Source organism: Bidens hawaiensis, unplaced genomic scaffold (assembly GCF_021521415.1).
Source record: "Bidens hawaiensis isolate Kalapana, Puna unplaced genomic scaffold, B.hawaiensis_p1.1 tig00022515_1, whole genome shotgun sequence".
Lineage (NCBI taxonomy): Eukaryota > Viridiplantae > Streptophyta > Magnoliopsida > Asterales > Asteraceae > Bidens > Bidens hawaiensis.
The window spans coordinates 149,788-170,683 of record NW_027493507.1 but is presented as its reverse complement, the minus strand read 5'-3'; the positions used below and the strand labels follow the sequence as shown (position 1 = coordinate 170,683).

At 37.3% G+C, this 20,896-nt stretch overlaps 1 pseudogene; it reads left to right on the top strand.

Annotated features, from left to right (window-relative positions):
• The window catches only part of LOC143565739 (TPR repeat-containing thioredoxin TTL1-like), a 38,302-nt pseudogene continuing 17,406 nt past the window's right edge, over nt 1-20,896 (top strand).

Here is a 20,896-nt window from a genome sequence, read left to right as displayed (position 1 = left end):
ATGGGTGTCGATAATATTTGCAATGGAAGAGTGAAGTTGAACAGGTTAGTCGCACTTGTTTGACAAATATTCACCTTTATTTAGTCTCATTTTTTTTCTAATTTATGTCTGCAATGGAAATAGAATTGTCTTTGAAGAAAGTAGTCAGTGACAAACTTCTTCATTTGCGCACAGTATGCCATTTTATCTTGATATTTATGTTTTTATACGTCTCACAAAATAAGTAATGTCATGTGATATTAAATATTAACGTGGTTAATAAATTGCAGGCAGCGAATGCTAGGTAGGAACAATGATTCACGAATGGCAGACTTTGTTGAGAGTGAATTCCTTGTTGAATAGGTGAAAATAATAGCTAAAGATGTATATAAGTGTGTATTTGTATCTCACTATGTGTATGATATATAAAAGTCTAAACATGTATCACGTATTATATTGTTACATGTTAAAACAATAGAGAATTTTATATTATGTCTCTTAATTGAGAAGACTATGAAAATGTCATGGTAAGATTATTGTTCGAATAAAGAAAAGCAACTTTCAAAACTTAAAATAAAAGGTAATATATGATGTTCCATCAACAATATTCCACGCTTGTATGCGAGCGAGACCTTAAGGTTAAAGAACATAACTGTTTTTTTTTATCTTTATCTTCTTGATGTTTTTACTAATTGCATGTTAGCGGTGGTGACAAACAACGAGTTACATTAGTTCGCACATTTTTTACAGCTCCCACAATTTTGTGAGAGGTGGATTATCATATGCTAATAAATATTTATTGTAGTTTTGAAGTTTAGATATTATGTAAAATCAACTTCTTTCAGGTTGTGTGATGATGCTACACACGCTTTAGATAGCACAACAAAAGAAGAGATATTAAGTGTCCTAAGGTCATGCTAATATTTGATAATTCTTTATTGCTCACAGACTTACAACTGCAATGCAGTGTGATGAGGCAAGCCCCCTTTTCTCTAAAAATATTAATATTCTCATACTGATACATGCACACACATTTCGGTTCAGCTTTATCTTGTGCCAAGGGGTGCACGCAAGCCAAGCCGCTTGTGAAGTTACTCTAGACTGGATCGCTAAAAGCTCAAGTGCTCAACCCGGCAAAAGTTAAACCAACTTGAGCCTAAAAGTAAGCTTTTCTTAAAAAACGTGTGCAGGATACACTTCTCATGCTCGAGTCGAACCTATTATTTGTATAATTTTTATTTTGTATACCAAAACTTTTATAAAAAACTATTATATAAATAACTGACGAACTATTATTTTGTGCTGAACTGGTAAGCATTTTTTTCAGTTGAACTAGATGCAGAATCTGAGGTTGTAACCGTTAAAAGTTATTTGTTTTCTAAACATACTAAGATTAAAGGTAATAAACATGTTATATGTGATATACGAGAGGTGTGAAGGCATGGTTGAAACCTCCTAAACTGAGATAAGTTGACCCGTTCAGTCAGGTTAGGAGTAAACTAGTTTGAAAAACAAGGGTCCATGGTTCGGTTTATTGTTTACAAATTGGGTTTCATGGTTTGGAACGGGCTGCAAAGACTGAAACTGCTGAAATATAAAAAAAACAATATATAAAGTATTTTTTAAAATTGTATAGTTTTAAAAAATTTTGCGTATAGGAATAAAAAAACTATTATCCGAGTATAACTGTGTCATTAATTTAGCGGCCGTCCAATTATTTTTTTCCATTTTGTGTTTCGTTAACCCTTTAATACTGAAAAGGTAAAATATCTAATATACCATTTCATAGGATCCCATGCTAAAATAATCCGCCTCAAACCAGCAACCCGCCAAAACATATCTATTTGGGCTGGTCCAGCAGACCCAGACAATCCACTCGGTTCAGATTAGATTTTGTAAAAAACATACATACCGGTTCAGTAGAAAATTTTGTCAAACCGTCCAGACGGACCATGAACAACCTGTGAACTACCTAAGCTTGGTAAAATGGGTTGGTCGGGTCAAGTAATGGGTCAAAACAGGTTAGGGTTAAATGGGTTGTTCTAAAAAGTTATGGTTAAGGGTAAAATGAGTTTTGACCAAAATGGGGTGAGGTTGAAACGGGTTCTATTAGATAAAAATGTATCATTTTTTTCTGTTTGTTTAATATCATTGATGCCGTTTAATCATTGTGATGTTTGTTAATAGACCGGCCAATAGATCACAATTTTCAGGTGATCAAACAAGATATCGAAGAAATATTCTTGATCAATTACTTTGAGAGTAGTAATCATTGTGAAATATGAATATATACAAAGTTTAATAAACAAACTTGTTGGTCTTGATGCTTACAAAATACAAACACATATTTTTTTGCATCGGCACAAATGATTTAACAGCGTATTCCTGAAAAAACAATCAAGATTTTCAGCGCGTCTTGAATATTCGATTCAAGAATTTGTAAATTGTGTCAAGTATTTATGTAATATGATTACTTGAACATTGAATATTTGTATGCTAAAGCTCATTGTTACATGGAAATAATAGTTACTGAACAATCATATGTAACCTGGGTTGACTTTTTGAAATTATAAGGATCAATGACCTGAAGAACAATGTTCAAAGCCAGTTAAATAATTTGTAATTAAAATTGGTAAAAAATTATTGTTTCGAATATGCATCTATTTTCTTCTAATAACTACCAAAGATCATTACTACTATTATTTTGTTTGGTCAACTGAATTGTTTGTAGTAGTTGACCTTTTATGGTCAAAACCAGTTAAATAACTAAGGGTGGTAAAAAGTTTTGGATTAAAAATATGAGAATGCATTATTTATATGTTAACTAAAGCATGCCATATTTATAAATATTCAGTTTTTCTTTCGTTTCTTCCATTACAATTGGTTTAAAATATTTATTAGTGATTAAAACTTAGTTCAGTGTATAATGTTGTCAGACAAGTGTATGTTGTTGTTAAAAGTGTTATTAATAGCATTTTTATTATTTATAATTTATGATAATTCAACTATTTTCTTTATAATTATTAGTATTATATGAAGTTAGATTAGTTGACTAAAAACAGTCAAACTTACCTATTCAAATTATATGACCAAAACATTAGCATACATGATCAACCAAAAATAAACTATTATTTGGTGCGAACTTATAGACACGTTGGCTATCACATCATCGTATTATTGTCAATCACACAAATCCACACCGACTTGTTTTATTGTTAGCTTTTGATACTCATACTAAGAAATTCAGTAGCACGACCTTCCTAGAACTTCCAACAAACCCTTATATGAAAATTTGGCGGTCATTAATGACCATCGATTTAGTCATTCAAAAACCCAATTAAACTAAATAGTTAGAGTAAGTTAGGTATCGTATCCACGATGAGCATGTGGTCAATATTACAAAGTTTGTTTGATATTTAAATCTAAATTTAACTAACTAAGATGGACAAACGATGTCAAGCAGAAATTGAAAGATTGATTTTAAGACACTTTAAGTAAAATGCAACCTCCTCCAGGTTTCGGGTTCTAGGTTTCACACAAAAATCATTTTTATTAATTGGACACCACATAGACATGGTTTTGGAAAGTCGGTTAATTAAGTAATCAAAAACAGATATTTGTCATTAGATCTTTATAATTCAATTACCTTATTTACTAGTATGAATCAAACTACTCGATGTCATCCAACAAGCTACCAGGTTTTGTCATCAACCGAAAAAGTTGTAAAGTAAGGAACACATGCAAATAGTTTAAATAACTAACACATCAAATTGTTTATACAACGTTGTCAATGTAAAAAAAAACCAAACATGAATAAAACAAGGTTTAATGTTTAACCTAAATGAACCGTTCACCCGGAGGAAGTTACAAATGGTTTAGCCTTGCATCTTCATCTTGATAAGCTTGATTATGGAGTGGAAGGATGAAACCATGGATGATTTGGTGATTGAGAGGTGTTAAGATGGGGGAGAATGGCCCCAAAATCGCCCAAGTATGTTAGGGTATGAAGCATAATCGTTTTAGGGTTTAATTGGGCATAAATATGGAATAAAAACAAGAAAAAATGATTTTCCATCAGACCCAGCCGTAGCTTACGGCCTGGGCGTAAGCTACGGCCTCTTGTCACTGCCTTACGGCTGCTACAGCACCAAAACACCGTTTTCTTCATAAAATCTTCATTTCAACTCCGTTTTCCTCTCCGTTTGCGGCCACGTATTCGTATTTCAGTTCTCTATCATATCATATATCATTACTTTCATTTCTACTCCATCATGAATGCTCCAAATTCGTTCATTTAAGCTTCTTTAAGCTCTTCTAAGCTCCGATCACATGTAAACATAAAACCAATCAAAGTACTTGTGTTCGATACATATAAACAATTAAAACACACAATATAAAACACTTAAAGCACGGTATTTCATCCTTACATCATTCATTCACAACGACATCCACATATTTATTACTCATGGTTTCCAGTTTACAACTGCAAATTTGTGAAAGATGACATGTCACCTGGACAAAACCGTGGGTATCCCCACTGTTGCATCGCCCCCGCACCGCAAAGCAAACTTATACCCATCGAATCTCATTCGGCCCCCGCCGCAACGCGCGGGCACACCTACTTTATATTTATTAGTGATTAAAACTTAGTTAAGTGTATATTGTTGTTATTAGTGTATGTTGTTGTTAAAAGTGTAATTAATAGTATTTTTATTATTTATAATTTATGATAATTTGACTATTTTCTTTGTAATTATTAGTATTATATGAAGTTGGATCAGTTGACTAAAAACAGTCAAACTTACCCATTCAAAATATATGACCAAAACATTAGCATACATGATCAACCTAAAATAAACTATTATTTTTTGCGAACTTATAGACACATTGGCTATCACATCATCGATTTATTGTCAATCACACATATCCACACCGACTTGTTTTATTGTTAGCTTTTGATACTCATACTAAGAAATTCAGTAGCACAGCCTTCCTAGAACTTCCAACAAACCATTATATGAGAATTTGGCGGTCATTCACAACGACCTCCACATATTTATTACTCGTGGTTTCCAGTTTACAAATGTAAATTTGTGAAAGATGACATGTCACACCTAGACAAAAGCGTGGGTACCCCCACTGTTGCATCGCCCCCGCACCGCAAAGCAAACTCATACCCATCGAATCTCATTCGGCCCTCGCTTCTACGCGTGAGCACACCTACTAGGATATATATATATATATATATATATATATATATATATATAGGGAGAGGATCATGAGAGAACTCCATTTGATGGAGAGAACTAGAGAACTAATAATGAAGTATTTTTAATTTAATTAAAAAAAATTAAATTTTTTTTCTTTCATCCTTCTTATATGTTGTTATTCTTCATCACAAAAAAATATAAAAATAAAAAAATTAACGTTGTAATGAATATATGCTATACATCGACTTTTTTTATAATGCATATGTGCAATAGTGTGCATTTTATATTTCAAATATTTGAATAACATATATATAGTTGTTTGTATTGTATATTTGCAATAGTGTTATATTATATACAAAAATAAAAAAAAATCGATATAGTGCATATGTGCATTAGTGTTGTATTACATATATACAATAATGTGTTTTGCATACAATTATTAGTGTCGTATTTGCATAAATTCAATAGTGTGTATTATATAATGTATTTGTGTTGAATTATATGCAATAAAACACTATTTTATATCTACAATACACATTAATGTACATACGCATTACATCGACGGTTTTTTAAGGAACAATATCATCTTATTAGAATGAGGAAAGAAAAAATCACAAAATAGTTTTTTAAAAATAGTTAAAAATAATTCTTTACTAGTTCTTTAGTTCTCTCTTTAAGAGGAGTTCTCTCTAGATCTCACCCATATATATATATATATATATGGTGAGTTATAATAAGAAGTGGAGTCTGTCTAACAAGTGTAAGAAGTAATCTAGTGCGTTAGATATGTTGATCTGACGGTGGAGATGGAAAGTGTGTTTATTTTGCAGTGTGTTTTGTTAGATCTAATGGTGAAAACCCACTTCCTACACTTTTTAGGAAAAATATACTTCTTATTATAACCTTGCTATATATATATGTGTGTGTGTTTAAGTTTAAGTTTAAGAGAGAATGATATTACTTCGAGAAATGCGAGAAATGAATATCAGCCACTAGTTTTATTTTAAGTTTTAAAAATTTAAATATAAATGAAAAAGATGTAAAATTACAATAAATGCACTCTCTCTCTCTCTCTCCAATTAATACAATTAATATAACCATAATAAAATTTCTCTAATTAATATATCTACCTAATTTAACTATAATAATTAAAAAGATAAAAACATAAATTTAGTTTTATAATTTATTTACCTCATCTTCATTTTATCCAACAAAAATACAATTTATTCATATAATATTTCCACTCAATTAATTAGCATATATCGACGCGTATGTTTTGACAATAAATATCAAAACATAATATATATTTTTTTAATTAATATATCTAGAAAAACTATTGTCATAAATAATAAAAAAAATGTCATACAAATGTGTCTATTAAATATAAACAATAAACATATTATATAACCAGCAATTGTTTTGAGCAATAAAAACGTACAACATACAAAAAAGCATACAACTTACATACTTAATTCGACACCAGCGATTATATAAACTACACAAAGATACACATATCCTACACGTGTGAAGGTTATATGTTTTTCGTGTGTAGGTTATATGTTTTCTTATTCTTAGAACAAGTATGAGTTATATGTTTTTGTGTAGGTTGTATATTTCACATTTAATGCAAACATGTGTAAGATAGTTTTTTTTATTATTCATCACAATATAATTACGTGTTGATGGATATTGATAAGTTGAGTTGGAAGAAATTGGTTTTAAATAGAAAGAAATTTTCCTGTATGAATAAATTTTATTTGTGTAGGATAAAATTTTCTTGTGTAGGTTATATGTTTTCGTGTGCTTGTGTATTTTATTGATGATGAATTTTGTGTGTAGATTATATGTTTTCTTATTCTTAGAACGAGTATAGGCTATATGTTTTTGTGTAGGTTGTATATTTTTTGTTGATATTTAATGCAAACACATGTAATTCAGTCCTCACAATGTAATTACGTGTTGATAAATATTAATATATTGAGTTGGAATAAACTGGCTTTGGACGGAAACAAATTTTAATGTATGAATTGTACTTGTGTAAGATAAAAATTTAATAGACAAAAAATAAGTTATAAAAATAAATGAATTCTTAATATTTTTGAATTATAATTATTTGATTAGTTATATTAATTAAATAGATAACTATTGTGTTTTATTAGTTATTAATTGATGAGAGATAATGCATTAATAGTTTTTAATTAATCTTTAAGCTTTTAAAACCTAAAATAAAACTAGTGGCTCATATTTATTTCACGCACTTCTCGCAGTAATATCATTTTTCTCTTGAACCATCCCCTATATATATATATATATAAAAGGGTTCAAATAAAAAAAACAATTATTTTGTGAGAAGTATGAGAATGCTTTAAAATAAAATACAGCACCTAAATAAGACACTATACCATGCAAATAAGAAACCATACAAATTTTAGAAAACTACCAATTTCAACCACTAGATCCTAGATCCAAGTGTATACATGTCACACCCGGCCCTGAGCGGCGGAAACAGCCGGGCGCGCGCGAGTGGGGATTGATAATTAAGCACGGGCCATTGCAAACATTCAAAGATTTTCATTGCGCATGAAATGTTTAATACAATACATTACATTGTTTAAAAATTACATAAAAACATCCAAGTATAAAAACTGTTGAAGATTTCCACGCCATATCCCCATGCGCGGCGGGAACAACCACGCGCATCGAAGGGATAGAACTAAAATCTTCCAAAAAGCTAGTTTAGATGTTCAGCGTGAGGTGCTCTAAGTGTGACTCCATGCGCTACCTAATTATCTCCTGAAAGACACGTAAAAACATTTGAATCAGTATAAACTGAGTGAGTTCACAAGTTTTAGTAACTTGATAAATCGTATTGCATCATAATCATTCTGAAACATAATTCTGGTAGCATCATTAAAGCACAAGCTTGGTAAAACATAGTTATACCAACATATTCTGATAAAATCGTTCCGCGGGTTACGCGCGAACATTTCTGGGAACTGTGCTCGTCTATGCAAAGTGGCGCTGCCACTACGAGCTAAAATAAGTAATACCGTCCCGCGGGTTACGCGCGAACGTTTCAGGAACATGTGCTCGTCCATGCAAAGTGGCGCTGCCACTACGAGCTAATCAATAATTCCGTCCCGCGGGTTACGCGCGGACGTTGTGCCGGAAAACAAGGCGCTCGTCCATGCAAAGAGGTGCGACCCCTACGAGCGGGCTCAAACCCATAGTACTGCCCCATGACCATACTAGGCACTCGTCCATGCAAAGAGGTGCGACCCCTACGAGTGGGTGGATCAAACCAGCAGTCCCTACCCTTAGAGTTCCAATGGTAAAGTGATCACTTACTCGAATTCTGGCGCACATACATCGTAAACCATAGATAACCGTTTGCATTGCTCATCATGAAACATAATTTAAACACAATCGTTTGCATAACTTGTAAGTATAACATGATAAATCGTAATTTAAACACGTGTCCCTCGCCCCGAAAACAGGTTAAAAACAGTGAAAATAGTGAAATGGGGGCTGTGAGACTCACCTGAGGTTCTTGTTAAGGGATTAATCGAGATTCGGGTTTTCTTGGTGTTGGCCTCGGAATCGAAGGTCTAGAATACGATTAAATAACAAGTATATATATTAAGATCAAGAAATAGGAGAACATAAGGGTTGGAAAGTAGGTCTCAAGGTTATATTCTCGGCTTACCTAGTAACAGGATCGGAGCTGGAAACAACGGATGCTTGGGAGAGGATTAGTGCAAGTTTGTAGTTCTTTGAAGTGTGTTTTGGGTGATAATTTAGGTTACAAATTTATAGGCAAACTCAAGGGAACACAATCCCTTGCTTTAGGGGATTGAAATCTTTTCATATCTAGGTGTAATGATGATAAAGTATGGAAATTATTATTGTTTATTGTTTACTTAAAAGTGGAGGAGTGATAAAAGATCTTGATTTGATTTGGACAGGACATGCAGGTCTGGGGTTGGTGAGAATAGGGTGGCTGACAGTTGACTTTTCATGTTACAGTGTGCTTTTTCAGGAACTTTTGTCAGTGTACAGTAAAAAGTGGAAAATCTCTGAAACACGTTACTGTTTCCTTTTGGGCGGGAGTAATCTCCTTATGTCTGGAGAATAGACTAAGTGTTCTGTGCGCATCACTTTGTGCGCATAGCTTTCTGCGTGAAGGACATTTCTTTGCTGCGGGTAGGTGCGTAACCTTCTCGCAGTTGGGGATATTGAGTTTCATTTGTAGATTCTCCAGGTGGTCTTGGTATTTCAACATAGTGATCAGTCATGTTGAAGTCAATTCCCTCTTGGAGCTTCAGACAAACTAGCTCTCAATGTTCCCGCCATGCGGGGAGGTTAGTTCCCTTCCGCACGCGCATAAACGATTTAGGATGCACCCGCCTTAGCATTATGCGGGATGGTCAACCCATAGACAACATAACGTTAAGTTACATGAAAACATAAAGCCAAATCATTCACGCATGGCGCATATAACATACGCTCACGCTGGTTCTTAACATGGTGCGCTCGCGCAGGGCGCACATAACAAATGCACGCGCTGACTAACATGGCGCGCTCGCGCAGGGCGCACATAACAAATGCACGCGCTGACTAACATGGCGCGCTCGCGCAGGGCGCACATAACAAATGCACGCGCTGACTAATCATGGCGCGCTTAATACACAATCACCTAATTATTAGGTTGATTACTTAGTTTAAGGGATTGGGAATTTACCGGGTGTCACATTCTCCCCTCGTTAAACGAATTTCGTCCCGAAATTTAGGAGACGTTGCTGGCAGAAGCCATGCTCTGAAAGAGGTGTGGGTATTTCATGCGCATCTGGTCTTCTCTTTCCCAAGTGAATTCAGGCCCACGCCTCGAGTTCCATTGAACCTTTACTAACTTGATTCTGCTTCTGCGTAACTTTTGTTCTTTCCAATCGGTTACTGCTATAGGTTCTTCTACGAAGTGCAGCTGTTTGTCGATGTGAATCTCTTCCAACGGCAAAATCAACGTTTCATCAGATAAACACTTTTTGAGGTTGGACACATGAAACGTATCATGAACTCCACTGAGTTCGGCGGGTAAACGGAGTTTATAAGCAACCGGACCGATCCTTTCCAGGATCTCAAATGGTCCAATGTAGCGCGGATTCAACTTTCCTCGCTTGCCGAAACGGGGGACTCCTTTCCATGGAGAGACTTTCAAAAGTACTTTATCCCCTACTTGAAATTCCAATGGTTTCCTTCGCACATCTGCGTAGCTCTTCTGTCTATCGCGCGCTGTCTTAAGGCGATCCCTTATCTGAAAAATCTTGTCTGTTGTTTCTTGGATCAATTCTGGACCAGTCATTTGCTTGTCACCCACTTCAGCCCAGCACAGTGGGGATCTACACTTGCGCCCATACAAAGCTTCGAACGGCGCAGCCTTAATGCTTGTGTGATAGCTGTTGTTGTAAGAAAATTCAACCAATGGGAGATGAGTATCCCAGCTACCTTCGAAATCGATTGCGCACGCGCGTAGCATATCTTCCAATGTCTGGATTGTTCGCTCGCTTTGCCCATCCGTTTGAGGATGATAAGCTGTACTCATATCAAGGCGAGTACCTAGAGCTCCTTGTAACGATCTCCAAAATCTTGAGGTGAACCGACTATCTCTATCAGAAATGATGGACACTGGGACTCCATGTTTTGAAACTACTTCTCGAATATACAGTCGGGCTAACTTTTCCATCTTATCGGTTTCCTTGATCGGCAGGAAGTGCGCTGACTTAGTTAGCCGATCCACAATAACCCATATTGTGTCATAACCCCCAGGTGTCCTTGGCAGTTTGGTGATGAAGTCCATAGAGATTTGTTCCCACTTCCACATGGGAATTTCTGGCTGTTGAAGTAACCCCGACGGCTTCTGATATTCAGCCTTTACCTTTGAACACATCAGGCACTTACTGACATACGTCGCGATGGCGCCTTTAAGATTGGGCCACCAATACAGCGCTTTAACATCTTGGTACATCTTGTCTGCGCCAGGATGTACGGAATACCGCGTCTTGTGAGCTTCGTTCAATACCTGCTCGCGCAATCCTCCCTTGAGAGGGACCCATATGCGGTTAGCGAAATATAGATTGCCGTTCTCTTTCAGATCCAAGTTCTTAACCATACCCCCAAGGCATTCGTTTTTAACAAACTCTGGTTTCAAGGCTTCTTGCTGAGCGTCTCGGATGCGGATAGAGAGATCTGCGTGAATGGTCAACCTTAGAGCCTTGACTCGTAGCGTTTTTATTCGCTCCTTCCTACTTAGCGCGTCTGCTACCACATTCGCCTTTCCAGGGTGGTACTTAATTTCACAATCATAATCGTTCAATAATTCTACCCATCTTCGCTGCCTCATGTTTAAATCCTTTTGATCAAATATATGTTGAAGGCTCTTGTGATCCGTAAAGATTACACACTTTGTACCATAGAGGTAATGGCGCCAAATCTTTAGCGCGAAGACAACCGCTCCAAGTTCCAGATCATGCGTTGTGTAGTTCTTTTCATTGGTCTTGAGTTGGCGCGAGGCATACGCTATGACTTTGTCTCGCTGCATAAGGACACATCCGAGTCCCTGATGTGAAGCGTCGCAGTAAACGACGATGTCATCCGTCCCCTCGGGCAGAGACAAAATTGGCGCACTACATAACTTCTGTTTCAACATTTGAAATGCTGTTTCCTGATTTTCGCCCCAATCAAACTTCTTGTCTTTCTGAGTTAGCGCGGTCAGTGGTAGAGCTATCTTGGAGAAGTTCTCAATGAAGCGTCGATAGTAGCCAGCTAGTCCTAGGAATTGCCTCACCTCAGTTGGGGTTTTTGGCGCTTCCCAGTTTTCGATGGCCTTGACTTTGGAAGGATCAACGTGAATTCCTTTCTCGTTTACAACGTGACCGAGAAAGTGAACTTCTCTAAGCCAAAACTCGCACTTGGAAAACTTCGCATACAACTTTTCTTTCCTTAGCAATTCCAAAATCAATCTCAGGTGTTGCTCATGCTCGGCCTTGGTCTGAGAGTAAATCAGAATATCATCTATAAACACAATCACAAACTTGTCCAAGTATGGTTTGCACACGCGGTTCATCAGATCCATGAACACAGCCGGCGCATTAGTTAGCCCGAAAGGCATCACTAAGAACTCATAATGGCCGTATCTAGTTCGGAAGGCTGTTTTCGGCACATCTTCCTCATGGACCCTAAGTTGGTGGTATCCTGACCGTAGATCTATCTTCGAATAATAACTGGATCCCTGCAACTGGTCAAATAAGTCGTCAATCCTCGGTAAGGGGTACCGATTCTTGACTGTCAGCTTGTTCAGCTCCCTGTAGTCAATACACATTCTGAACGAACCATCCTTCTTCTTAACAAACAGTACTGGAGCTCCCCAAGGTGAAAAGCTTGGGCGTATGAAACCCTTATCCAATAGTTCCTGTAACTGATTGGATAGCTCTTGCATCTCAGATGGAGCTAGTCGATAAGGCGCTCGAGCTACTGGCGTAGCTCCTGGGACTAAATCAATACGAAATTCGACTTGTCGCGGTTGCGGCAATCCGGGCAAATCTTCAGGAAAAACTTCTGGAAATTCGCGCACTACTGGTAAGTCTTCAATTCTTCGCTCATCTCCTTTCTTCTCTACGACATGCGCCAGGAAGGCGTAGCACCCTTTCCTTAGGCACTTGCGTGCCTTTAGGCACGAAATCAGTTTCGTCGCAACTCCCCTTCTTTCCCCTTGAATCACCAAGGTTTCTCCGTTCAACAGTGGGACCCGAACCTGCTTCCCATGGCAAATAACTTCCGCGTGGTTCTCGACTAACCAATCCATACCTACCACGATGTCAAAACTTCCCAAGTCTATTGGCAACAAGTTAATATTGAACCCGTGACCTCCCATGACTATTACACATTGCTCAGTTCTTTCGTTTGCGCATAACTGCCTACCATTGGCTAGTTCTATAGTATAAGGCGTGTCTAGCCTACTGGTTGCTAAGCCTAGGGAGTTTTTAAACTCAGCAGATATAAAACTTAGGTCAGCGCCAGTATCAAATAAGACAGATGCAAAATGTCCGTTAAGCAAAAACGTACCGGTTACCACATTCGGCTCTTCTTTAGCTTCGCCTGCGCCGATCACAAAAGCTCTCCCGCGAGCTTGGTTCCCCTTTTGCGGGCAATCCCGACTAAAATGCCCTGGCTTCCCGCATGCGTAGCAGTTGTCGCTTGCTCCAGCGTCTCTGACACGGCAATTCATCGTCTTGTGCCCTGGTCTGCCACATTTGGCACATTCGATTCTTGCGCAATCACCCTCGTGGTGGTACTTGCATTTGTTGCACCATGGGCGAGGCCCGCTGTATCCTTTTCGTGGTGGCTCCGCGGCCTGAATCGCGTAAACCCTTGCGCTTTCCTGCTTCTTGAACGGTGGCTGCTTGGAGTCGGACCCTCGGTGGTGAGAGTTCCATTTCCTCTTGGGATCAGAGGTTCGCTGCTCGGTTCCGCGCGTAGTTAACAAACCCGCACGGACCGTATCCCTTGTAAGGGTGATGGCCCGCGCTACCGCCTCATCAAAGGTTGGAGGCGCTGCGGCGTTGAGCGGAACCCTAACAACAGGAGGTAACCCAAAAATATACCTCTCGATCTTCTTTTCCTCCGTGTTTGCCATATCTGGCACCAACTGGCAAAGTTCGTTGAACCGGTTGTTGTAGGCGTCGATATCCGTTCCTACCATGGTGTGGTTCCAGAATTCCTGTTGTAGGCTCTGGATTTCTGCGCGAGAGCAGAACTTTCTCATCATCATCTCCTTCAGTTCCTCCCAGGTCTTGTGGAGAGCAACTTCTCGCCCCAATGTTTTCGTTTGAAGCTTCCACCAAGAAGAAGCTGCTTCTTGGAACATGCAGGTCGCATAAAGGACCTTCTGGTTCTCACTACATCCGCTAATGGAGAGAACTGTCTCCATCTTGTCAATCCAGTTGTAGAGCCCAATGGCCCCTTCGGTTCCCTTGAATGGCCAAGGCTTACAGGCCATGAATGTCTTATAGGAGCATCCTTTGTCCAAGGCTCCTGATTCGGGTTCTGGGGTCTCATTCTGACGACCCTGACTAGATTCGGCCTTGCTGGCCTCATGTGTCGCAATCGCCTGCGCGATTATTTCCGCGAGTTCCTCGGGTGTCATGGAAATTCCTTTGGCTTTAGTTGGAGGCATTCTCGCTTTAAAAGAGAATGGAAATATATCAAACTTAGCGCATGTACTCTGAGCACATAATGTTATCATTATTTACTAGACAGTGTGACCCGTGTTCCTAAGTGTGTGTATAGTTTCTTTTGAAAATATTTTCTTTGAAAAATATTTCATGCGATTCCCCAACGGTTATAGTCTAGGTTAAAACTTCTTTTCCTAGTTCGCTATAACCAGGGCTCTGATACCAATCTGTCACACCCGGCCCTGAGCGGCGGAAACAGCCGGGCGCGCGCGAGTGGGGATTGATAATTAAGCACGGGCCATTGCAAACATTCAAAGATTTTCATTGCGTATGAAATGTTTAATACAATACATTACATTGTTTAAAAATTACATAAAAACATCCAAGTATAAAAACTGTTGAAGATTTCCACGCCATATCCCCATGCGCGACGGGAACAACCACGCGCATCGAAGGGATAGAACTAAAATCTTCCAAAAAGCTAGTTTAGATGTTCAGCGTGAGGTGCTCTAAGTGTGACTCCATGCGCTACCTAATTATCTCCTGAAAGACACGTAAAAACATTTGAATCAGTATAAACTGAGTGAGTTCACAAGTTTTAGTAACTTGATAAATCGTATTGCATCATAATCATTCTGAAACATAATTCTGGTAGCATCATTAAAGCACAAGCTTGGTAAAACATAGTTATACCAACATATTCTGATAAAATCGTTCCGCGGGTTACGCGCGAACATTTCTGGGAACTGTGCTCGTCTATGCAAAGTGGCGCTGCCACTACGAGCTAAAATAAGTAATACCGTCCCGCGGGTTACGCGCGAACGTTTCAGGAACATGTGCTCGTCCATGCAAAGTGGCGCTGCCACTACGAGCTAATCAATAATTCCGTCCCGCGGGTTACGCGCGGACGTTGTGCCGGAAAACAAGGCGCTCGTCCATGCAAAGAGGTGCGACCCCTACGAGCGGGCTCAAACCCATAGTACTGCCCCATGACCATACTAGGCACTCGTCCATGCAAAGAGGTGCGACCCCTACGAGTGGGTGGATCAAACCAGCAGTCCCTACCCTTAGAGTTCCAATGGTAAAGTGATCACTTACTCGAATTCTGGCGCACATACATCGTAAACCATAGATAACCGTTTGCATTGCTCATCATGAAACATAATTTAAACACAATCGTTTGCATAACTTGTAAGTATAACATGATAAATCGTAATTTAAACACGTGTCCCTCGCCCCGAAAACAGGTTAAAAACAGTGAAAATAGTGAAATGGGGGCTGTGAGACTCACCTGAGGTTCTTGTTAAGGGATTAATCGAGATTCGGGTTTTCTTGGTGTTGGCCTCGGAATCGAAGGTCTAGAATACGATTAAATAACAAGTATATATATTAAGATCAAGAAATAGGAGAACATAAGGGTTGGAAAGTAGGTCTCAAGGTTATATTCTCGGCTTACCTAGTAACAGGATCGGAGCTGGAAACAACGGATGCTTGGGAGAGGATTAGTGCAAGTTTGTAGTTCTTTGAAGTGTGTTTTGGGTGATAATTTAGGTTACAAATTTATAGGCAAACTCAAGGGAACACAATCCCTTGCTTTAGGGGATTGAAATCTTTTCATATCTAGGTGTAATGATGATAAAGTATGGAAATTATTATTGTTTATTGTTTACTTAAAAGTGGAGGAGTGGATAAAAGATCTTGATTTGATTTGGACAGGACATGCAGGTCTGGGGTTGGTGAGAATAGGGTGGCTGACAGTTGACTTTTCATGTTACAGTGTGCTTTTTCAGGAACTTTTGTCAGTGTACAGTAAAAAGTGGAAAATCTCTGAAACACGTTACTGTTTCCTTTTGGGCGGGAGTAATCTCCTTATGTCTGGAGAATAGACTAAGTGTTCTGTGCGCATCACTTTGTGCGCATAGCTTTCTGCGTGAAGGACATTTCTTTGCTGCGGGTAGGTGCGTAACCTTCTCGCAGTTGGGGATATTGAGTTTCATTTGTAGATTCTCCAGGTGGTCTTGGTATTTCAACATAGTGATCAGTCATGTTGAAGTCAATTCCCTCTTGGAGCTTCAGACAAACTAGCTCTCAATGTTTCCCGCCATGCGGGGAGGTTAGTTCCCTTCCGCACGCGCATAAACGATTTAGGATGCACCCGCCTTAGCATTATGCGGGATGGTCAACCCATAGACAACATAACGTTAAGTTACATGAAAACATAAAGCCAAATCATTCACGCATGGCGCATATAACATACGCTCACGCTGGTTCTTAACATGGTGCGCTCGCGCAGGGCGCACATAACAAATGCACGCGCTGACTAACATGGCGCGCTCGCGCAGGGCGCACATAACAAATGCACGCGCTGACTAACATGGCGCGCTCGCGCAGGGCGCACATAACAAATGCACGCGCTGACTAATCATGGCGCGCTTAATACACAATCACCTAATTATTAGGTTGATTACTTAGTTTAAGGGATTGGGAATTTACCGGGTGTCACAATACATCTATTCTTATGCTTCTCACAAAACTATCGTTTTGTACGTTAACATTACCATATATATATATATATATATATATATATATATATATATATATATGTGGAAATGATCAAGAGAGAACTCCTTCTAAGAGAGAGAACTAGAGACCTAATACAGAAATATTTTAATTTAATTAAAAAAAATTTTAAAATTTTTTTCTTTCATCTTTCTTATATGTTGTTATTTTTCACCAAAAAAAAAATAAAAATAAAAATATAATAAAAGGAAACTCGTTGCACATATGCAATACATCAACTTTTTATTATTGTATATGTGCGCTAGTGTTTATTTTATTGTGCAATAGTGTTGAATATCATATATGCAATTGTTTGTATTGTATATTTATAATAGTGTTATATTTTAGGCAAAACTAAAAAAAATCGATACAGTGCATATGTGCATTAGTGTTGTATTACATATACGCAATAGTGTATATTGCATATAAACAATAGTGTTGTATGTGCATATATTTAATAATATGTATTGCATAATGCAATTGTGTTGTATTATATGCAATAAATAAATGTTGTATATATGAAATTCACACTATTCCACATATGCGCTACATCGACAATTTTTGTTTTTCAATTTTAGGAACAATATCATCTTATTAGAAGGATGAAAGAAAAAAATTACAAAATATTGTTTTTAAAAAGAGTTAATGGCCATTTTCGTCCACGTGGTTTGCTACTTTCGCCACTTCAGTTTAAAGTTTGAAATGTTGTCAATTTAGTCCTCATAGTTTTAAATCTTAGCCAATTACGTCCCATTTGTCTAACGGCATCCAGCTATGCCGTTAGTTTAAGGGTATTTTTGTCTTTCTTCTTTTTATTTTGAGTTAATGGTCATTTTAGTCCCTATGGTTTGACACTTTTGTCACTTCAGTCCAAAGTATGAAAATTTGTCAATTTAATGTTCGGTTAATTTCAGTTTATTTTTAATTTTTTTCTAATTTTTTTGTCTATAAGCCTGAAGAGCATAATCCAAGCCCAAAACCATCGAGCAACCTCCAATACAGGTATGCATTTACTCTGTTAACAGCAGTAATTGTACCCCCTCGTATTTAGTTTCTATACATTTCCTAAACTCTCCCCCATGATGGAATTCAATGGTAAAGTGGTCAAAGCAATTCCCTGAAACAGAATTGTACGAAATTAAAAAACATTTATTTGATGAATGCATAATAGTTAGGGTTTAGAGATTAACATATCGTAATGAAAATCTTGGTCGAAATCAACTATTATACATTAATCAAGGAAACAATTTTTAGTTTTTTCTTTACAACTTGGTTTAAGAGAATTATCTTGACCACTTTACCATTGAATTCCACCGTAGGGGAGAGTTTAGGAAATGTCAAGAAACTAAATACAAGGGGGTTACGATTACTGTTGTCAACATAGTAAATGCCTACCTGTATTGGAGGTTACTCGATGGTTTTGGGCTTGGATTATGCTCTTCAAGGTTATAGACAAAAAAAATTAAAAATAAAATAAAAAATAAACTGAAATATACCAAACATTAAATTGACAAATTTTCAAACTTTGGACTGAAGTGACAAAAGTATCAAACCACAGAGACTAAAATGACCATTAACTCAAAATAAAAAGAAAAAAGACAAAAATACTCTTAAACTAATGGCATAACAGGATGCCGTTAGATGGATGGAACGTAATTGGCTAATATTTAAAACTATGAGGACTGGATTAAAAAAATTTCTAACTTTGGACTGAAGTGGCGAAAGTAGCAAACCACATGGATGAAAATGGCCATTAACTCTTTTGAAAAAGTTAAAAATAGTTATTTATTAGTTCTATATTTAAAATATAGAGAAGTTCTCTCTAGATCCCACTCATGTATATATAATAATGTATATAGGGGAAATTTAACGTAGAAATGAAATTAACGTTCTAATTGTGAGAATCTAGTAGAGTGATTATGTAATTACTCTATGATGTAATTGCATAATTACCCTACCAGTATACATATAATTACTATACTTAATTCTCATAATTAGCACGTTAATTTCATTTGTATTTGATCTAAACCTATATATTTTGAGAGTTTTAACGGTGTTCGGCACGTTAAACGAGTATAAACGATAATAATTTTTGATATACTTATAGTTTAAACAGTAATATTTAATTAAAAATAGGTGATAAAAAAACATATCAAAACCGGTCCAGAGGTGTTCGAACCCACACCCCTTTCCTTGTTCCAAGTATTATCCCAACTGCACTAGACACTTGGGCTGGTGTATCACCTATGTAAAGAACAAAACAAAAAATATAAGTACACGACTTCAGATTAACCCTAATTCACTTATGAACCCTAACTAACAAAAATTCCCAAATTAGAACCCGGCTTGATTTCATGATCAAAATCAAAATGAAAATGGGGTGGGGTTATGGTCGTGGTGGTGGAAGGGTTGAGAAGAACTAAAAAAGAATAAAGTAATATTTATACAATTTTCAAATAGATCCTTGGTCTTGGGCTGGGTATTCAAGTTAAAACTAAACATATGTTAAGGGGAGGATTACGCATATTGTCAACGGTTAAATGATTTTTATTTAGCCTTAGTGATGCGTAGTATGATTAAATTTTACGTGACTTATCGTTGAACGCTTGATATGGATTGTAATGGTAACAATAATATTAATAATATTTGTAACAACAACATCAAGTTTTAAATGAGTCGGTTTTTCGGGTTTTAAAAATGCCAATGCTACAACAATGAGAATTGTAAGCCACCTCGTTGTTAGCTGTGTTCCAATTATGGCCATTTTGCAACATTAAGTGCTAACTTCATTAGTGCTACTTGCCAACCTCCTACCTCGGATGAAGTGTTAGCAAAAGCATTCGATGCGCAGTGTCATATCGCCAACAATTCTCCGGACTAGAATGTTGATTCCGGGGCCACCGACAATATGACACCATCTTTAGAATCTCATGATCATGCGACTTCTTATCAAGGTAACTCATGTAACATTCGTCAATTTTCGGACCCGAAAACCCGACAAGTTTAAATTCTTATATTCTTATTATTTATTTATTTGATTTTAGTTATAAGATTGTGCAAAATCAACCCCCAAACTAACAACTTATCTAATCTTGCATCCAACACCATAGATCAAGGACCAATAAGCAATAAACAAAATCTTATTCTTTCCCTCCCTTTTCTCTACCACCACCGACGACCATAACCCCCCCCCCTCCCCCTTTCTTGTTCCTCAATTTTCGGACAAATTGATCTTACCAAATCATTAGCTAACCTTAATCCGAACCTACCGACACCTTAAACATGGTAAACTATTAACGATTGACAGCTAACCTAACAAACACGAACCGCGGCTCCTTTGACCTTGTAACACTATAAATACTCGATTATATTTCAATTAAACTTGCACACACCACCTCTACCACTAGCCGACTCAAACCCCTAACATTATTTCAACGGATAAGCAGTGTAAGATCAAATTTGAAGTCATACTAAAGCCGCAAACCCTAAACGAACGTTCTCCCTCATTACTTCAGCATTAACGGTAATTAAACATTGCTTTTTTGTCGTTTTTATTCAACAAACGAAAACCCTAAATCAATTTTAACAAACACTAAACATTTGAAACGATTTAAAGATCTAGGGTTTGGTTGTTGAAGGAGGGTTCTGTCAGTAATTGTTCTTATTTAAGCAAACTGATATCTTAACAAGATTAACACACCATCCTGATGGCTGATGCGTCTGTGTTAAAACCTTGGAACCGGTCCAAGCGCGGGTTCGAGCCCCCTGGACCCGGTTTTTATTATTTTTTACACATTTAATCAACTTTCTTTCATATTAATATATGTTCATAACTTTTAATAAACGTAAAATGGATAAACCGAACCTCTAGGCTTGTTGTTTCTCGTCACTGAACTTTAACTTTTTCTCCATAATCTATAT